This window comes from Castor canadensis, chromosome 3, assembly GCF_047511655.1.
Source record: "Castor canadensis chromosome 3, mCasCan1.hap1v2, whole genome shotgun sequence".
Classification (NCBI taxonomy): Eukaryota; Metazoa; Chordata; class Mammalia; order Rodentia; family Castoridae; genus Castor; species Castor canadensis.
The window spans coordinates 181,653,631-181,669,378 of record NC_133388.1 but is presented as its reverse complement, the minus strand read 5'-3'; the positions used below and the strand labels follow the sequence as shown (position 1 = coordinate 181,669,378).

The window sequence follows — 15,748 nt, the reverse complement described above, 5'->3', positions numbered from 1 at the left end:
TTGTCACTGTCATGTTTGCACACTCCCCAAAGAGGTCCCAGTTTGGGGTGAATTGTTGGAAGTGCCTGCTTGGAACGTGGTCTGGAGGAGAATCAGAGGCTGGCTGATGGGGTGACTCATGCCTGTAATCTCAGCTACTCAGGAGGAGGAAATCAAGAGGATCGTGATTGAAGATCAACCCAGGCAAAAGTTAGTGAGACCTCATCTCAACAAACAAGTTGGGCATGGTATTGTGTGCCTGTCATTCCAGGTAGGCAGAAGTAGTAGGATGCTACCAGCATAGGTAGTAGGATGGCTATTTGAGGCCAGCCCAGGGTAAAAAGTGAGACCTTATCTCAAAAATAACCAAATCAAAAAGGCTGAGGGCATAGCTCAAGTGGTAGAGCACCTGCCTCTTAAGTGTGAGGCCCTGAGTTCAAACCCCAATACTGTCCAAAAAAAAAAAAACTTACTGAAACATAAACTCAAGAATCCGTGGGAGACATCTTGGGGCTGGAGGATGAGAGGGCACGTGTGGATGAGCTACATGAACTCAGAAGGGGATAACCACACCCACATTTCCTTTCCAATGGTGGCTTGACCATGGAACAGAATATCTGGACTCTCACTGGTCAGACAGGCTCTGAGGCCAGGATTTGAGCACAGGTGCCTTTGCAGGAAGTGCCAAGAAGGGTATGGGGAGTGAGACAGGAAAAGAAGGAGCCAGTCCAGGGCGAGCTAATGAGTCAGTTGCTGCTGTGGCTGTTGGGGTCCCTGGATGTCCAGGGGCTTATCTGGAGCTCAACTGAGGGATACGCTGGGTGGTGGGGTAGCTGACGTCTCAGAGTTTCCTACCCAAAGGGTGAGATTGCTGCAGAATTTACCTGCCAGCCTCCACTTAGCACTGGCGGAGCGTTGCTCCTGGGCCAGGTTCATCCTTGGCACGCTGGCCTCACCAGGCACAGCTGGGCAGTGCAGAGAAACCCTGTGACAATGACAGGTGCCTGCAGGTAGAGACAGCTCTGGGAGTGGCTTGGTCCAGTAGGACAGCAGTGTTATTTAATGTTCCACCCAGAGTGGAGACAAGCAATTTCAAAGAAATTTCCTTCCTCACTTGAGAGACAACAAAGGAATTCAACTCACAATCTCAGGCAAGTCTCCCTTTGTTCTGCTCCTTTCCTCCTGACCGTCCCCTGAGCCTCAAGGACAAAGCCAGTAATCCCTCCACTGCCTTGGTGGCTGTTGGCCCTCTCTCTTCTGTGTTCTGCCAACTCTTGCTCATGGAAGTGGACTTGATCATTCCTCACAGCTCTTCCTGTCCTCCTTCCTCTCTGGTCTAGTCTGTCCTATTTGGATCATTCTCTGATTCTGCATCTCCTGAGTTCTGTCTATTCTAGTGACATAGAGCTGGATAAGGGGTAACGATCCATGCGAGCTGCTCTAGATCATTCCACGGTTCAAAACTGGCCATGGCTCCCCATTGCCTGACAAACTAAGTACCAAGTCCTGACCCCATGTGAACACTGCAGCCTGGCCTTTCCCAAACTTGCCCATCATTGAACTTCACTGCATGCTGGCTCTCTGCAAGATGGATTCCTGGACCTTATTTCACAGAAGAAGAAACCAAGGCCCAGAAAAGTTGAGTAACTTGTCCAAGATCACACAGATAATAAAGGGCAAAGCCCATGAACTTGCACTGTGAGTGACTGTTCTCAAACGTTACTCCTCCCCTTCCCTTTCTGCTCTCAGAGCATTACAAATCCTCCTCTTGGTTCCAGAGGGTGGGCAAAGAGAAAGAAGTGGATGGGTGTCATGGAGTTTTCCTCTCATCCGACCCTAGTTTTCTTTGTCAGTTTCATAAATGATTGAGTGCTCCTCGGAAACAGAGGTTGGTCTTTGTGACCCATAGGGACCATTTCACCCTATCCTCTCACAGAAGAGCTCTCCAAAAAAAAAAAAAAAAAAAATTAAAAAAAAGAAAAGCTGGTGGTGCACCCCTGTAATCCCAGCACTTGGGAGATGGAGGAAGGCCAGAGGATCGTGATTTCAAAACCAACCTAGGCTACACTGCAAGACCTACTCTCAAAAAAACAAAATCTGTGGTCGGGCATCGGTGGCTCACACCTGTAATCCTAGCTACTCAGGAGGCAGAAATCAGCTGGTTCAAAGCCAGCTGGGCAAATAGTTCTCGAGACCTTATCTCGGAAACACCCAACACAAAAATGGGCTGGTGGAGTGGCTCAAGGTGAAGGCCCTGAGTTCAAACTCCAGTGTCACACACTCACATGAAAAAAATCTGAGTGGAACTTTCCCCTTCAGGGCCTTGCTTCTCCTGTTCCTAACTCCCGGCCCTCACACAGACTCCAGTCGAATCCTGCAGAACATCAGCAAATGCAGGATAAAGACACCGGTTCACTCATCGCCCCATGCCTGTGCTTCTGGCAGACATTACTCACTGAGCCAAGAGCTGACTCCTCTCCACACTTTATCTGGTAAAGGGAAGTCCTCACCTGGAATCTGGAAGGTATGGGAAGCCCTTAGTTGACTGATGAGAAAACTGGAGCCCAGAAAGAGGAAGTGACTGTTCTCAAAGTCACCTAGCTGGGCAGCAGCCCCGCCCTGTGAAATGTCGTCATTCTTGCTGGCTGTGACAGCAGACTTTCTCACCTGGGACTGCACTTGTGGCCCAGGAAGGCTGGCTGAGTGTGGAGTCGCACATTCACACACTGAGGAGGCCTCATTAAAGAGCCCTCAGTGACGGGCACTGTGGACTCATGTCCCTTCTTCTTTCTGTGGTCACCTTAGGTAAGGGGCCACCCAACAATGAGAGACAGTGTAAAACTAGGCTCCTGTTAGCGAGTGCACGGCCTTGGGACATCCTGAGAATTCCATTGTCTAAGGGAATGGTTCTTGGGTGGGGGCGATTTTGACCCAGAGCTCCAAATACAGACAGGGAAAACCAAAATGAATGAGAGGCACAGATTTGAACTCATAGTCTCCAATGTTATAGAGAGAAATAAAAAATAAATTCTAATATGTGATATATAAATTATAAATATACTATTTGTAAATATGTCCAATCAATGATATGAAACATAAACATTCTATAAATATATATCTCCCCTAGTTCTATGACAGTGACACTCCAACAGTGGTGTGTGTACCTAGAGGTACAGTTTGAATCTGGAATGTCCCCTAAAGTTTCCCATGTGGAAGTCTTGGTCCCCAATGCAATGAATTTATCCATTAATGGATTTATAATTTGATGACATTATTTAGACACAGTGGAAATTTTAGGATGTTTGCAGCAAGCAGATCACTGGGGAAGTAACCTAGAAGAAAAAAGCTTGTCCTCTGTCCCTTCGTCTCTTCCTCTTCTCCCTCTTCCTTTTTGTCTTCCTGTCCCTGTTTCCCTCCCTCTTTTTCTCTTCCTCCTCCTTCTTCTTCTCTCTCTCTCTCTCTCTGTCTGTCTCTCTGTTTCGGTCTGTCTGTCTCTCTCTGCTCTTTCTGGCTGCCATGAGGTGAGGGCTTTCTTCCCCATGCCTTTCTACCATGAGGTTTCTGCCTTGCCCAGGGCCTAAAAGCAATGGAGCCAGATAACCATGGACTGAATCCTCTGAAACTGTGAACCAAAACAAATCCTTCCTTCTTTAAGTCGATTAACTGTTATTTTGTAGAAGTCTGTCCATTAATTAAGCTTTTAGTCACTGTGACAAAATACCTGAGGAAATAAAGTTAAAGGAGGAAAGGCAGAGAATCATGGTGGGGCAAAGCTGCAAAGCTGCAAAGCTGCTCACCTCATGGCAGCCAGGAGCCAGAGAGAGTGAGAACGAAGGATGGGGATCCCCACATCCCTGAAGGGCACACCCCCCATGACCCATTTCCTTCAGCTAGGCCCGCCTCCTAAAGTTCCCATCACTTCCCAATAGTGCCACCAGCTGCGAACTAGTCCTTTTTTTTTTTTTTTTTGTGGGACTGGGGTGTGAACGAAGAGCCTACACCTTGAGCCATTTCCCCAGCCCTTTTTTGTAATGGGTTTTTTGAAGATAGGGTCTTGAGAACTATTTGTCTGGGCTGGCTTTGAACTGCGGTCCTCCTGATCTCTGCTCCTGAGTAGCTAGGATTACAGTTGTGAGCCACCAGTGCCTGGCTAAAGATGGCTTTTGTTTTGATTTTTTTGGCAGCACTGGAGTTTGAACTCAGGGCCTCACACTGGCCAGGTAGGCGCTCTTACCGCTTGAGCCACTCTGCCAGGCCCTTGGGAACCAGTCCTTTACCACATGAGCCTTTGGGGGTCATTTCAGATCCCAAGTTCAACACCTAGTGTCCAGGGCCTCTCGGAGAAGCAGCCGCTTTCATGTCTGGGGCAGGGAGAGTACCAGGTGACCCTGGAATATCTTGTGCCAGAAAGCAAGCAAGAGCCCAAAGAACAGTGAGAATGTGTCAAAAAGACACAGGAGCCAGCATGAAAGGGCTCCCACCTGCCGCACCTGGGGCATTTTTTGTGTCAAAATGACAGCATTAATGGATTACAATGCATTCAGTAAAGCAGGAAGCCACAAGTCCATACTGACAGAAGTAAGTATCTGAAAGTTTCAGGAGGAATGGTATATTTAAAATAGTTTCAAATAAACTCCCCATACAACACTTAATAATTACAAAGGGGGAACTAGAAACTTATCAGACACTACCCTAATCAAGTGATCAGGGCTGGCAGAGTGGCTCAAGTGGCACAGCACCTGCCTAGCAAGTGAGAGGTCCTGAGTTCAAACCCCAGTACTAACAACAAAAAAAAGCAAACCTTCAGATTCAAGTGATCAGCGACCAGCTCCACTTATGGGACAAACTGAAATCGTGAGCCACCTGGTAGCATGCAATGAGATTACAAATTTCTGCTATGCTATTCCTGGCAATGGATACATGACCTAAATCTAATTGTGGGGAAATACCAGAGAAAGCCAAAGGGAGGGGCTTTCTACAAAGTAGCCACCCCTCATCTCAAAACCATCAAAGGCAGGGAAGTCCTAGCTTGTAGGAAACATGGAAAATAAAGAAGTCTTGGTCTTTTGCATTGACAGCTTACAGAAGGAAGGAAATTCTTTGAACTGTGTTAATGATGCGTCAGATTTTGTAAAATTATTACTGGGCTTTGAACTCAGGGCTTTGCATTTGCTAGGCAGGTGCTCTACCACTCAAGTCACACCCCAGCCCCTTTTTGGTTTTAGTTATTTTTCGGGTAAGGTTTTGGGCTTCTTACTGGGGTTGCCTTGGATCATGATCCTCCTGCATAACAGATTACAGGCATACACCACTATGCCTGGCCCTTGATAGACTTTTAATTTAAAAAATGTATTTTAACTGATCCTATGAACAGGAAAAAAATAACATAAACCCAGAACATGGGACAATGTATAAGACAACTGGGGTAACAAGACAGCCATAGGGATGTTTAACAAGTGGGTGGCCCTGTAATGTTTTTGTGGAGTTGGAAAAGGAGGCACAGAGACGTTCAGAAAATTCTTCAAATGCTTGTCGGCAGAGCCAGGATCAGGTTTGTCTCCAATACCCGGCTCCAATCCTGTAATTGCTAGTGTAATGGAGAATCCTCTCTATCCGGGGAGCCATTTGGGAGGGAGTAGAGAGCAGGCAAGGCAGGCCTTGGCTTCTTGGCAACCTGGTGCCTATCCCAGTTAGGGGCTGGCACGCAGTAGGCACCAAATCAATGCCTGTTAAGAGGGTAAGTGGCCAAGAGCTGCTGGGTGAGAGGCCAACTTGCACAGCTAGAAAGATCCACACAGGGCAGACAAGTGTTCGGGCAGCAGGGCTGGGACCACTGCAGGGACCTGGAGGACCCCACACAGCTTGGCCTCAGGAGCAGCTCCCCCACTCCCTTCCCACAAGGCTACAGCATCAGGAGAATTTTGTCTCCTTTCCCGGTGACCCGAAAAGTGCAATTAAGTTGAAAATTAGTTGGCATAATTAATTAGACAGGTAAATAGCTCCCTGTCAACACCAATCAATCCTCTTTGCATGAAATCAGCTCAGTGAAGGCAGAGCTGCATGAGGAGCTCAGCATCTGCTGGGGCCAGGGCAGGAGGTGTGGCCGGGACAGGCCTGGGGTGGGTGGCCAGGCACCCACCTGCAAGGCCTTCCACAGTTGCTTTTCAGGGGTGCAGCCTCTCTGGGGCATTCCCAGTAGCTACAGCCTCAGTGCAATTCCCAGGGGCCCCAAGCTGCAAAATCCTTTGTTCTCTTAAATTTTCCACTGTAGAGTCTGGGGTCCATTGTTTGAGATCTCTGACCTGTGCGAAGACCATTTTTGGTTAGTAAATTTGTTTTTTGTTTTTTTTTTTAATTAAAGTATACTTTACCTGCAGTAAAAATTTACCCACATTAGTGTACAGCTCCGTGAGTTTTGAGAAACACATAGCCTTGTAACTCCAAACACACACATTCTTATCACTGTGAAAAACTCTATGCGGCCAGAAAAACTCTTTTGTAATATGAAAAATTTCAACCTTGAAATCCTATCTAGACACATTGTTTACATTATTTGGGGAATTGTGTGTGTGTGTGTGTGTGTGTGTGTGTGTGTGTTGGTAGTGTGTGTTGGTATTGGAGATTGAACTCAACCAAGTGTAAGGGCCTTACATTTTACCACTTGAGTCACCTCCCATCCCTTTTTGCTTTTAGTTTATTTTTCAGATAGGATCTCACTTTTGTCAGGGACTGGCCTCATCAGACCTTGATCCTCCTATCTCCACCCATAGCTGTGACTGCAGGCATGAACCCCTACCCCCTCCCACCTGACACAAATCTTTTTATTTTTATTTATTTATTTTTTTTGAGACAGGATATTGTTGAGTTTTCCAGGCTGATCTCTCAATCTTTGTGGTTTAGCCTCCAAGTAGCTGGAACTCCAGGTGCATGCCACTGGGCCTGGTTTATTTGGGGAATTTTAATGTTGCTCTAACTTATGCTTTGTCCTCTGGTGAAACTGTCTTTTTCTAGAATGAAGACTAAGGACTGGCAAAGTGGCTCGAGTGGTAGAGTGCCTGGCCAGCAAACATGAAGCCTTGAGTTCAAACCCCAGTACCACTAAAAAAAAATCACTGGGACTAGTGGAATGGCTCAAGTGGTAGAGTGCCTGCCTAGCAAGCACAACACCCTGAGTTCAAATCCCAGTGCCACCAAAAAAAAAAAAAAAAGATGAAGACTATAACTTCTGGTCTTGCATGTACTGCACAGCCCACGGCCTGGCCAGGGGCCCATGGGAACTCAAACAGTATTGATTGGTTTTCAGAGACCCACTGAAAGAAAACTGTTTCTTTCCTCACAGAATCGCTGTGATCCCACATGAGTGCTTCTTCCACAGCAAACAATTTCCCAAATCTCTGTGGACACCAACTGAGTATCCTTCAATTTAATTCAGTTCTGACAGTACTTGGTTAAGGGCTCAGTCCCACAAGACCTCCTCTACTTCAGGCACCAACCACAAGTAGTGAGATAATCATCAACTTTCAAAAAGGTGGAGGGCATGTGACTAAGTTCAGGCCAAAATGTCATTAAAGGAAGGGAACACTCTTCTTTGCTTCCTCCTGCTAGTTGGAATCTGGAGCTTGACTGCCCAATTTCAAATATTAGCCCTGTCACTGACCAGTTTAGGGCAAGTGGTAGAGCGTGTGGCTAGCAAGCGTGAGGCCCTGCATTCAAACCCCAGTACCACCAAAAGAAAAAAGAAAAGAAAGAGGAGAGGTTTATTTTGGCTCACTGTTTGAGAGGCTCTACCATCAGTTGACCCTGTGGTTTGGAGCCTATGGCAAGGTGACACATCTTGGCAGGGAGTGTGTGGCTGAGCAACCTGCTCACCTCATGGTGGACAGGAAGCAAAATAGAGAAAGAAAGAGAAAGGGCCAGGTCCCAATATCCCCATCAAGGACAAGCCCCCAGGTGACTGGAAGGCTTCCAACTAGGCCCTACCTTATGAAGGTTCCATTGCCTCCCAGTTGCCATGGACTGGGGACTAAGTCTTTAACACATGGACCTTGGGGAAACATTGAAGATCTAAACCATAGCAGATACAAATACAGAACCAGATGAAAAGGTGCATGGAGTGAGGTCTAAGCAAAGAGCTTCTGCCTCTGTGGACTTAGGGTGCACCACCCTGCTGGCATGTTCACTAACCTGGAAGCTCACTAGAGTTGATGATTTAGGGTTTTTTATGGCACCCTCTCCTCTCCCTGGAGGTTGGAGATCTGGCTGAATGTTCCAACTCTGTAATCATGTCTTAGCTTCTGTGATGACCAGCCCTCATCCTGAAGCTCTCTAACCCCCTCCCCACACAGCCATCTGATAAGCCCAAAGACACTCATACTCTGGAGATTCCAGGTGTCTTAGAAGCTCTTGTATTAGGAACCAGGAGCAAAACTAAGACCAACTATCGTACAGAAGATGCTACCATTACCCCTATAGCTCAGGAAATTCCAAGGATTGTAGGGACTCCTCGCCAGGAACGGGGGACAAAGACAAAGTACATCTTATTATTTCACAGTGTCATACCCCACTGGGATAGGCCCCTCACGCCACCCCAGTTTTGTGTGGGTGCTGGAGCAGGGAACAAGAACACTGAGAGTTCCCGTCCTCTGACCAGGCTGGGACAGAAGTTGATGACAGGAGTAAAGGAAGGAATGCAGGGGTCGCTCAACCAGAGCATCCTTTACCAACTTTAGATTATTCTCATGAACGCTACATAGCACTGACTTTAATTCTCCAAATGATCAGGACCTGCCTGGGGTGGCCATTGTCCTGGAGGGGTAATCACAAGGACCATCAGTCCCGGCTGAGCTTGGAGATTCTACTAGACTGCACCTCGTCTCTTTTCCTTGGAAAATAACACTGTTGGCTTAGGCTTCATTGTGTAAATATTACATGTTCCTTGCAAAAAGTTGGGAAAAAACAGGTAAGCAGCAGGAAGTAAAATAAATGCGTTAAAATGAAAGTCAGGCATCTTTCATATCCACATCACTAGATAAACATTTTAACATTTTGGTCACAAACCTTCTTCTAGTTCACTTTTCCTTAGTATCTGAGAAGCTCAAAAGTCTGTTCTTCTCCCTCCCCAAAAGCTAGAGCTCTGCCTAGGGTCAGGACCCGAGGATCAGGAGCTTCCTCACACAGCTGGGCAGGCGTGAGCAGTGAGCAGACCCCATGCAGGGACCGGCTAACCTTCAGCAGTGTGAATGCTGCTGCCAGTCCGTCCAGATGCCACAGGAGGAGGGCAGCCACAGCAGAAGGTTCCACTGGAATATTCCCACAGGGTGACTAGACAGCCCCCTGGCAGGATTGTCCTTTCTCTCGCAGCATCCAAGCATGGTTCCCCGGCCTTCCTGGATATTCTGCAGTAGACTCATTCAGTAACAAATCCCTTTCTGCCCAGCCAACTAGAGTGGATTCTGTTGTCTGCAATTAAAAAACAACAACCGAAACTCATCCTTTGGGCATTAACTCTTAGGACCTCCTTCTCTGTATTTGCTATGATTTGAAATTGTTTAAATGTTTGTTTACTTAATGACTCTTAATGAGGAAGGCACCACATCAATCTTGTTCACTTCAATCCCAGTGGCTAGTCCATAGCAGTGTTCAGTAAATAGCTGTTTCATGAAACATTTGGTCACCTTTCAGCAGTTTCTGTCCCCAAGGAGAGAGGGGCACTGCTTTTGAGGAACTGGTGGGTGTATTCCTGTGTGTATTGAACACATGCCAGACTCTTGGTGACTACATCTTTTTGCAGAGGAAAACAGTATTCTAGAAGATTCTGTTTTGTACCTCTCTTTGGCTGAAGGGACTTAAAGATTGTAAGGATGAGACAGACAGACAGTTCACTGTGGCCATTCACCACTTCCCTTCAATGAGCAAAGACCTACTGTGTGGTGTGTTTAGTGGAGACAGACTTCTAAAAAACAGAAAGACTCACAGACTCAGGAAGCATTCACTCCACCAAACGTTCAAGGTGTTTGTGGGAGTGCCCTATGGAGGGCCTAGACCTCCCAAAAAAGCTAATTGGTGATCAGACTTTCTCACTTTGGCCTTCAGGCTGTTGCCTAAGTTAATGGAGACCTCTAAGCCTTAAATTATGAGCCAGATGAAGCAAGCTCACTGATATGCCATTGTGCAACTTCAGGCACAAACGCTGTGTTTGAAGCACAGGTGTGGGAGATTTCAGTGATATGATTTGAAAGGATTGGTGATTAGGCAGCCCAGCCCCTGTAAGCCTGGCTACCACCTGTCAAAAGCACACACCTCTTAACCTTTTGAGTGGGGGAGGTACATGGCTCTGTGCTCAAACACAGCCCGGGGTGACAGGAGACCCTGTGACCCCTGCCATTGCTGTTAAACTTGTTAGAGCAGAGGCAAACCCTCGCCCTGTTCTGGGTCTGAACCTGGAAGTAGGCCCCACTCTGGGTCCCTGGACTGCTGGGTCCACACCCACAAGCACTTGTCTTACCTGGCAGTAGGGGCAGAAGGCCCTGCCAGGTGAGTGCCTTAACCCTTTCTTCTCCTCTGGTAAAGGGATCTAGCTGTCCTGCCTGCCCAATATAGGGAGAGAATTCTTTTCTGGCCAGTCAGTGGAAAGGCCATTTAGTTGGAGAAGCCCAAGCCTGCAGCCTTTGGGACCAGGAAGTAACTGTTGGCTCACAGTCAACTCCAGGGTATAGAGTGAATCAGTGACAGCGCACAAACCACAGGAAAACATGACTGGCAAATCTCAAATACCCAGGTGCTCCAGGTCCCTCTGTAGGCTCTGCACAGGGTTATAGCATGGTCTCCCAAAGAGAACACTTAAGAGACCATGACCCTGAACTGTGGTGAGGGTCAAGGTCACAGCACGGAGGTGTCCAGCAGGACAGCAGTGACCAGCTGAGGGAGGGAGAAGGCAGGAGTGTCTGGCTGTGGGGTGGGGGAGAGTGCAGGAGATGAGCTGGAGAGGGCAGACCTGGGGGCACAGGAGGGCTTGGCCTTCCTTCCATGCCAGTGGAGCTACCAGGCTGTTAAGGAGGACACAGCCAAGGTCATACATTACTAACAGCTCCTCTGGCCAGGCGGAGCTGTGGAGCCTCTCAGTTGACTCTGCTGACCTTGGCAGGCAGCAGACTGAGGCTGCCTCCTTCTCTGCTCTGTCAGCGCTGCTCACAGCGATGACTCTTGGATGGTGCCAACAACACTGACTTACACCTCCCCGTCCACTCATCAGGTCAAAAATGGAGCTGGGAGGACCATGGCCTTCCGCTGCCCTGAACAGATGACAGAGGAGTTGCTGGCTGCTTCCTGCAGGGCACATTTGAGGAAAGTCCTCCGCTTCACTCCTCCATCCCTGCTCACTCCACCTCCCACGGCTTCCCCCACTGGCTGCTCCCTCTGCGCTGGCTTGTCACAGCCATAATGATGTGATAAGACACGTGGTTACACAGCCACATGAGACGAGCCCTGGCTGCAGAGGAGCCAGGCCTGGGGACCTTTGCCAGGTTCCAGAGCACCACAGCAGGACTGCAGCCCCACTGGGCCTCCCTCCTCCGCCTCCTTCCTTTTCCTCCACCCAGCTCTGTTTGTTTGTAGTTTTAGGGAGGGAGTTGAGAAGTCCCGTGTGCACAGGTCCTGGAACAACTTCTTTTCCTCCCTCCAGCGGAGTGGTCATGGCAGGGAACCATTTGAAGAAAACAGGCTGGGCTGTGGCCAGGCCAAAACGCCTCCCTCAATCTGGTCATGATCCCTTCCAGGCAGATGGGGACAGTGACCTGTGGGAGGGAGGGAGTTGCAGGGAGAGATCAAGGGTGAAAAGCAAAGTCCCTGCTGGTACCAGCTGACTTCTGGTCTTCACCTTCAGGTAAATGGAGGATTCCCTAAATGAACAATTCTCCCTGGGCTGAGACAAGCAAACCCATGGGAATCCAGGAAAGAGCTGGGTTTTGGCTGCGCACAAGCCTTCAGACTTCCGTCCAATACGTGCACAAGAATGTTCACCGCCATGAAGACTTAGCTGTTGTTCAGTTAGAAGACCTGGGGCGGTAAGTGCTGCTGGAACACAGAGCCACAGACTATGGGCTCAAAAAATTTATTTTCTCCGAAATGTTATCATTCGCTGGTAAATGGATGGAATTGGAGAACATCATTCTGAGTGAGGTTAGCCTGGCCCAAAAGACCAAAAATCGTATGTTCTCCCTCATATGTGGACATTAGATCAAGGGCAAACACAACAAGGGGATTGGACTTTGAGCACATGATAAAAGCGAGAGCACACAAGGGAGGGGTGAGGATAGGTAAGACACCTAAAAAACTAGCTAGCATTTGTTGCCCTTAATGCAGAGAAACCAAAGCAGATACCTTTTTTTTTTTTTTTCATTTTTCTTTTATTATTCATGTGTGCATACAAGGCTTGGTTCATTTCTCCCCCCTGCCCCCACCCCCTCCCTTACCACCCACTCCGCCCCCTCCCGCTCCCCCCCTCAATACCCAGCAGAAACTATTTTGCCCTTATCTCTAATTTTGTTGTAGAGAGAGTAGAAGCAATAATAGGAAGGAACAAGGGGTTTTGCTGGTTGAGATAAGGATAGCTATACAGGGCATTGACTCACATTGATTTCCTGTGTGTGGGTGTTACCTTCTAGGTTAATTCTTTTTGATCTAACCTTTTCTCTAGTTCCTGGTCCCCTTCCAAAGCAGATACCTTAAAGCAACTGAGGCCAATAGGAAAAGGGGAACAGGTACTAGAGAAAAGGTTATATCAAAAAGAATTAACCTAGAAGGTAACACACACGCACAGGAAATCAATGTGAGTCAATGCCCTGTATAGCTATCCTTATCTCAACCAGCAAAAACCCTTGTTCCTTCCTATTATTGCTTATACTCTCTCTACAACAAAATTAGAGATAAGGGCAAAATAGTTTCTGCTGGGTATTGAGGGGGGGGAGCGGGAGGGGGGTGGAGTGGGGGTAAGGGAGGGGGTGGGGGCAGGGGGGAGAATGGTTGCCTGTGTTTCCCAGATGCTCTGCCTGTCCACCCAGTGAGAAGAGACACAGCTCAAAAGTTTTCCACCAAGTTACTCTGCCCAGCCAGTCCTGAACCCACCACACACACACACACTCCACTCTGTGAAATGGGCTTACCACAGCCTCTATTGCTTGTCAGACCAAATTTCCATGGTCACCTAGAGGTGGGGTTCATGAAGCTGTTCAAGGAAGGACATTCCTAAAGTTGGTCAGCCAGAGAAGGAGCTGCTGTCAGGGTCAGGCTCTTTCTCCACCTGCCCTCTCACCCCTGCTGTTCCCCATCTGATGGGATCTCGCTATGTGGCTGTGAAAACCTCCAGCACTGCAAATAATGGGAATGCCAAAAACCCTGGATTAGAAGTCCAGAGAGGGAATGACTCTATGTTTATCGTGGCTTCCAACCCAAACTGCAAGAGGACTGAGCCAAACTGCTACATGGGTGGAACTAATTTCTGATCAGTGATTCTTGGGACATAACTTGAAATGTGTTTGAGGGTAGAGTTTCAGTACCATAACAAAATTCCATTCTTTAACATCTTCATGGGAGTAGGTTTTCAGCGTGTATAACGTGACTATGAAAAATAGGAGGAGAATGAATGCCGAACTCCCTCCCAGTCCAGCAAAAAGTAATAGTTGGCAACATGTACCTGAACTAAGTTGAATAAAAAGTCCCATCCATCTCATGGACATTCATTTTTGTGAAGTTTACATTTTTTCCATTTAATACTGATTCTTCAAATCTATATAAAAATTTATTTATAATTTTTGATTGTGTACTTATAAAAATAGTTGATATGTCAAGTTAGAAGAAAATTTTGACTGGGTGTGGTGGAGCAGGCCTATAATCTCAGCAGGCAGGGAGGATTGAGAGTTTGCCCTACATAGGGAGTTTTAGACCAGGAGTCCAGTCTCAGGAAAACCAAAAACAAAAAAAAAAAAAAGGAAGAAAAATTTGACACTCAGAGTCTTATGGTCAGGAGACAAAAACTGTCAAGTTATATACTTACTTTTGTGGCTGAGAGGCACACTAAGTGGTCAATAAAAACACTGGAACATAAGATAGCTGTCATATGAGGATAACATTCAAGGGGGGAAATTAAAGGTAAGCTTTTCCAAGGTGAAAGGCAAGCTCATTTGCATATATTCAAACTAGATGGATTTGTATGGCATCCATAGGATATTTAGATTTCACTGAGTGTCTTTTAAAATGCCACACATTCAGTTTTATTTTTTTTTAGACCAGCGTTTACTGCACACTGGCATCACAGCCTTTGCAACTGCGTGAATTTATCATGAATATAGACGACGTCGTGGGAGCAGGTGCACAGGTGTTTTGCAGTATTACTTTAGGGGTTGCAGTGCAGCAAAAGGTTTGGGCGGGTGGGGACAAAGGTTGGCGGTTGGGCGGGTCGCCTAACGTCTCTGAATTAAATGCGCACCAGGAGGAGCAGCGCGTCAGTGGCACGGGCCCCTCAGATTGTGGGAACAAATGAGCCACCGCAGGGACCCTTGACCGGGAGGAAGGAGCGGTGCTTTCATCCCCGGAGGACGATGGGGAGGAGGGTGAGGAAGGAGAAGCTGACCTTTGACCTGGCTGATGAAGGGCAAGGACGCGATCCTCATCACAGGAAAGCCGCCTGAAGTGCAAGGGCGGGTCAGGACGAGAGAGCCGCTGGTGCAAAGGCACAGAGGTGCGCAGGGCAGGTCAGGTTCTGCGAGAATCTCCCCCTCCCCCTCCTCCCTCTGCCCCCCAACACAGGCACAGACTGAGGCCTTGGTGCGCCTGCGGGTCCTGGGACCATCAGTCACTCGCCGCCAGCCAGGTCCGGAGTCAGCCTCGCCCCCTGGTCTGCGGCCCTGGTGGTGCTGCGACATTGGCCACCCTAAGTCCCGACTCAGTCAAGGTGCAACGCAGCCAGCGGTCCCTGCAGAGCACCTGTGGGTGCCACCGCACAGGCCAGGATTCTGCAAGAGCGCGGGCCTCCTGGAGATGGTGCGGGGGTGCCTTGCATCGAGCTCCAAGTCTCAGAAAAGTCTTTGCTACTCGCATTGAAAAGAGGGAGAATATTTACTCGGTCCTCCCGCCCCAACCCAGGTCCTGACCACCTTCCATAAACAGGTCTACGCGGTGCTGGGTACCGCGCACGCGCCTCTGCAGACAGGGTGTCCGATCTGCGCCGCGGGGTCAAAGCCAAGGCCGGCGGGAAGGCGGAGACCTCTCGGCACAGCGTCCCCTAGCGGCCGCCGGGCTCCCAGTTGCAAAGTCGCCGTGCAACATCCTACAAAATACCTGTCCAGTGACCTTCAAAACTGTCAAGGTCATAGGAAATAAGGGGAGCCTGAGAAACCGTCACAGCTAAGAGAAGCTTGGGAAGAGATGAGTATATTGGGATTTCGGATGGGACGGGGACAGGAAAACTGAGGACACGTGTATCAAGACGACCTTTAGTTGCTAATTTAATTACTGAGGTTAATGAATTGTAACCAACATGCTGGTCCGAAGTAAGGTGCTAACAGCTCGGGAACTGGATGCGGGCCGCACGGGAGGTCTTATTCATTTTGCAATTTCTCTGTGAATGTAAAACTGTTCAAAAACTAAAGTCTAGTTTTTAAGGCCTTCATCTCACCGCTGCCCCAATCACGCAGTGTCCGCCCCACCATTGACAATAGGGTTTTTTTCTGCGTACCTTTCAGACTTCACGCGTAAATATTAGCCAATACAAGCA

At 48.2% G+C, this 15,748-nt stretch overlaps 1 long non-coding RNA gene across 2 annotated transcripts; it reads left to right on the top strand.

Annotated features, from left to right (window-relative positions):
- Positions 1 to 11,562: 11,562 nt before the first annotated feature.
- Positions 11,563 to 15,748, top strand: LOC141421729 (uncharacterized). 2 transcript variants are annotated; one of them, XR_012446410.1, is made up of 4 exons: positions 11,563 to 11,628; positions 11,861 to 12,041; positions 14,261 to 14,350; positions 14,465 to 15,748. It is a non-coding gene; the product is annotated as an uncharacterized lncRNA (long non-coding RNA). The 2 variants fall into 2 exon arrangements; XR_012446409.1 differs by lacking the exon at positions 11,563 to 11,628 and having other exon boundaries at positions 11,766 to 12,041.